Below are 5,237 nucleotides of genomic sequence, written 5' to 3' on the forward strand. Positions count from 1 at the left end.
ATCTGAAAGGTTCACCCCCAAGGTGTGAATGAAAACATAGCCTTGGTTGAGATCTTAGTCCGTAGCTAGGCTTCTAATGTAAGTCTGTAACATGTCATCATTGAGTCCAAAGAGTACATATGTGCCACACTTCTTGATCCACGGTAAAAAGAAAACTCTGCCCACTTTCATTCTTTTTTCTGAAGGGGATGTTTTAAAATACAAGAGGTAAATTGTAAATCAAGCCGGAGACGTGGAAGAAGAACAACTGGGACTTTGGTGTGCTGCCATCAACTTCCAGAGAGGGCGGTCTTATCTCACAGCAGCCAACAACACCATCCATTGGAACACCAGCAACAACAGCAACAGAAGGACTGGACCCAACCTTTCTGTTGTATTAGTTTCAATTGGCAGGGCTCAAGTCCAGTGCAGAGGCGATGGCAAAACAGCTTGCATTTAATTTTCTTCTTCTGTAAAGGAAAATGTTGCATAGTTTGCTACATGCTCTCCATGCTTTTTATTATATTTGCAATATTGATTTAATTCAATATGTGTCCTAGTCTTCCAATGTGCCTTCCAACCAGTAGGCCCTGTTCTAGTCATGGGTGCATGAAACAACTGTTCCTATGGTGTCTGTTGAATTGAAACATCATTTAGGCCATGTATAGCATTGGAATAAAATATAAAATATGTTTTTTAGTAGTTACTTCACGTTTTATTTTCCTGCTGACAATGTATAGGTAGGGTAATGCCTTTGGAGGATTTGTGTTGTTGTAAACCTTTTTAGTCCTGTTACTTTTAGTTTTTAGCATTGCTGAATTAATGCTGTGTTCTCTGTGTTACCATGCCTCCATTGTATGGCCAGTGTGTTTGTGCGTGTACCACACGCCACCATTTGTCTTTGTTTCCCATGGCATGTGGAAGGCGGTCAATGTACATAGTCGCTGTCCAGAGGCCTGCATGTGTTCTTTGTTTTCCAGGCCTCCTGCTTGTTGTTGTGACCACGTGGTTGGCGGACGTTTTGTGTAGCCAGTCACTGTGCGTTTGCCGTAGGTCTGCATGTCTTCTTTGTTGTGGTCATGCCTTCTTGCTGGTTGTTGTTGTTCTTCTGACCATGTGGATGGAGGCCATTTTGTGTAGCCAGCAAGTGTGCATTTCCCATAGGCTTGCATGTCTTCTTTCTTTGTGGCCATGCCTCCTTGCTCAATGTTAGTTGTTGATGACCATGTGGTACTGGCTGACAGCCATTTTGTGTGTCCAAGCTGACCAGCCAGTGTGCATGGATGGTTGAGAATGATAGCAGTTTAATACATTAATGTGCTTGTGGATAATTTCACTTACCTTTATTTTAAATTTGTTAATTTTTTGAATTTTCGTTTGTTGAATTAGATTTTTTTATTTTAATGTTTTAATTTTACTTTTTTACATTTCTTTTAATTTTGCATTAAAATATATATAAATATTCAACTTATATTTTTATTCTATTTTTAAAAAAATGTTGTTTACATTTTCCCCCCATTATTCTAACAATTAGAATCATTCCCATGACTGCTATAGGTGCACTGCACAACAACATTCATTGTCTAAGGAATATTCCAATATCACATGCACACCCTGAGTGCCACATGCCAAAGTGATACACATAAATGCTGTTGTTGCTCTTTCTGATCCTTCATGAGTGTACTGCACACAATGAAAATTTATGTTGGTGTGGTTTTATGAAAGGATAGTTAGACTGTATTACCTCCTCGTTAGTCTTCCTCGCCACATGATTTACATAGTGAGCTTTAGCTCCACAACAGAACCCTCCAAAGCAAAAGAAAAAACCTCCCACCCCCTCCCAACATGGCCGACCAGTCCCACCTGACCTCTATAAGAGGCGGACCGGCCCAACCAACAGCCTGTTTTTTTTGTTCTGCGCGATTCTCTCCAGAGGCGCTGTTCAGGTAAGATGGGCCGGCGTGAGCTGGCCCTTGGGGTTTAGGGTGGTGGACCTGCTCTAGCGGTCCCTGGTGCCTTATGCCTACAAATCCCCCCCCCTCTTCCTTCCCCCGGTCCTGTGGGGCCGGTTAGGTGCTGCTCTAGCGTGCCAAGGGTCTACAGGGGGGGGGGCAGCCGGGGGTGTGGCGTGTTTGTACCTGCCCGTGTCTCCCCGGTCGTTACTGAAGGATCCTTGCCCGTTTGAGGGCTTCGGGTCCGGCGCTGGTTCCCCTATGTGTGTGCTGGGGCTCCGGTGGCATTCAATGCGCTGGACGCATGTGTGTGTGAAGGTGTTTGCCGTGCATTTTGTACGCAGGTTCTGTGTGTTGTGCCTCACCCGTGGACGGGCAGGGGTTCATTCACGTGCCTTTGCCCATGGAAGTATCCCAATGCATAGTGGCGCACGCTGTTCGTGCAGCCAAGATGCAAGCAGCACATCCCCGGGTTCGAACCCGAGCCTACGATATAAATGACTTCAAATCTGAGTGAAGTCTCTGTATTGTGCTGTTTAAGAACGGGGATTTTGTCTGGGTGCACTTCGTGCAGGGAAACAGGTGGGCCGGGTTGTGTGCCTTAATCCCGGCTGCCAAAAATTACTGCGTACGTCTATGTGTGGCGTTTGTTTTCTTTAGCGCGACGCTCCTACCGGCGGTACTTGCACTGAAGCCTGGCCGGGGTAGGAGCCTCGGCGTGCAGCACGTACCGGTCTGGAGGCGGGCTCGGTCCTACCTCGTTTTCTGCACTGGCCGGGTCCGGGTGCTCCTTTCCGGCCAGCCTGGGTCTCGGTGGCGCGGCGCTGGTCGCTGCCGCCTCCCTTCGTGCATTTCTTACTCCCCTACGGGCCGCGGCGGTTTGCCGCGCTGGTGTTGGTCCGGGCGCCTCCCGCCTCTCGGGGGCGGGGTTTGATTGCCACCAGGTGCGGCCATTGATTGACACGGCCTTCTCCTGCTGGCGCTGCGTTTTGGACGCGGCTTGCTTGGGAAGGAGCTAGGGCGCTATGTTAAGTCTTGTACCTTTGGTGCAGACGGCCCTCACAGGCCAGGGTTCGACTCCTGCCAATACGTCTGTCTCTACGATCCTCGGTGAGTGCAGTTCATTTCTATGGATTCCGTTTGCCAGTGCACTTCTGTTTTGTGTTTTGGCTCAGGAGTGCTTGGCGCGTTCTTTTCGTAGAACGGCGTGGGGACTGCTCGATATTTCTGAAGTCCTTCTTCTGGCACCCTGGGAGCCCGTGTTTTCCTCCTGTGCCTGGGCCGTCAGGATGCGCCGGGCTCTAGTGTGTTGGCACTGCTGGGTTGCTGTGCCTTCTGGTCTCCTCTGGGTGGCGGGGGTTGTGTCCCCCCTTCTGTCGCCGTCTGAGGGGTCCCCCGGTTTTCCTGCGCTTTCCCTTCTAGGGGTCTTTGCGAGGCGGGGTGCCCCGCCCCCTCCTGGCATCGTCTCCCTCTCGGTGGCCCCGGTGGGGGAGTGTGGCCCACTGGTTGGTACGGCAGGCCCAGGGGCAGTGGTCTGGCCCGGGACCTGGGTTCGGTTCCTCGGCGGATCTGGGGTTCGATTTAGTCCACGGACCTGGTTAGTCGCGCCTCGGGGCCTTTTCCATTCATGGAGTCCCGCTCTGCTTCTCTGGGCATTTACTTGCTTTGTCTCCACATTCGGCCCCCACAATACTTTGTCTGCCTGGCCTCCACCTCGGGGGTGTCCGGGACTAAGGAGCTATTGCTCAAAGGTAAGTCTTGTACCTTTGGTGCGGACAGCCCTCACAGGCCACGGTTCGAATCCTGCCAATGCTGTAGAGGTATCCCCAGGTGAAAATTTTCGCCTCAGGGGGTTTGCCGGGATGGGGTCCACAGCTGCTGTCGTACAAGCGCCTTGTGCCCTTGCGGGGGTGTAGTACGCTGGTCTTGTCTCAAGTTACGCTACTGTGAAGTGTGGCAGGGCCCCTACGCTGGGATGGCACGCTTACTTAGTGTTTCGTTCCTTTTTAGTGCTTGCATTTCCCTCCTCCGGCGGCGGGGGTTGTTCCCGGGGTTTCCCTGGGTGCGTTCTCTACGCATGTCTCCGGACTCCCTTCCTCTACCTGCGTCTGTTGACCCGCCCTTGCAGGGGTGGGGTCCTTCGGCCATTCCACCCGGATTTCAGGGTGTCGGTCTTCACGAGGTGCGTTCAGGTTTTGGATCCCGGGCCCGAGTTTCGGTTTTCCGGTCTCGTACTGGTACTGCCGCTCCATTTTTCGCCCCTGGATCCTGGCTTTCGGCCCTCTCACTCCTGGGGGTTCCCTGGGGGGGGGGGGGTAAAGGGGGCTGTCGCCTCCGTTACGTCCCGTCTTGGGCCGTGGCTGTCACGGTTCTTGGGATCTTCGGGCTGGCTGGCCGGTGGCCGGTCTTGCTGGTCTTGCGGACTTTCCACGGGGTCCCTCCTTCCCGACGGGTTCGGATGCCTACTCCTTCCCTTGTCTATTCTAAGGACCTTGGGTTGGCCTGTGAGGCCGGACTGCGTGTGGGGGTTCCCACTCTCGGTTGCGGGTGCCTCTGTTGGGCTTGCCTTCTAGCCCGTGGGTTGGTCCGGTGCTCATGACCCGCCTGGTGGATCTTCTTCGCCGGGAGGGAGTCTTGGTGTTCCCAGTCTGGACATGTGATACAGCCCGGCCTCGTCTTTTTCGTGGGTGAGGCGTCACGTCAGGCGGTGTCTCTCCTCCGTCGGCTCCCTGCTCTATGTGCGGTGGTCCCTTCGGTTCCCGTCTCGGGCTTGTCCTCCTTCGGGGGTCGTGGGCCTGGACCCGGTACTTCCCTCTGGGTCAGTCAGGGGGGGGGCCGTCCTTTGGCGCCGGGTCGTTTGGGGGTCGTTGGGATCTCCTGCGGTCGCGCAGCTCCTCGTGCTTCGGGTGTTGCTGGCAGTCCTCCTGGCCTGCCACCTTTTGCACCTGTGCTTCGATGTACCCATGTATTGGCCGTGCTCGCTTCGGCAGCACATATACAAAAGTTGGAACGATACAGAGGAGATTAGCGTGGCCCCTGCGCAAGGATGACACGCATATTCATGTAGCGTTCCATATAACGGGTCAGTCGACATGAGGGTGTCGGTTTCGCCGGTCCTGTCCCTTTGGGCCATCCTTCCCCCGGGTCCGGCTCTGTGGCGGCGGATCGACTGTGTCGGATCTTCCTTCGTTGCCTTGTCTCGCCCTGACCCCGGGGGTGTTTCGGCGCCTGGTGCCTCGGCTCGGTCTGCCTCCGGTGGATATGTTCAGGGAGGGGGACTCGGCCCTCCTGACCAGGTTCTGCTCT

General features: G+C 53.7%; 1 non-coding gene across 1 annotated transcript; it reads left to right on the forward strand.

Moving 5' to 3' along the window:
- Positions 1–4,905: 4,905 nt before the first annotated feature.
- On the forward strand, positions 4,906–5,012 carry LOC147659616 (U6 spliceosomal RNA). Its single transcript, XR_015307201.1, has one exon. It is a non-coding gene; the product is annotated as a U6 spliceosomal RNA (small nuclear RNA).
- Positions 5,013–5,237: the final 225 nt, after the last annotated feature.

The sequence above is a fragment of the Lissotriton vulgaris genome, unplaced genomic scaffold (genome assembly GCF_964263255.1).
Source record: "Lissotriton vulgaris unplaced genomic scaffold, aLisVul1.2 SCAFFOLD_914, whole genome shotgun sequence".
Taxonomy (NCBI): Eukaryota; Metazoa; Chordata; class Amphibia; order Caudata; family Salamandridae; genus Lissotriton; species Lissotriton vulgaris.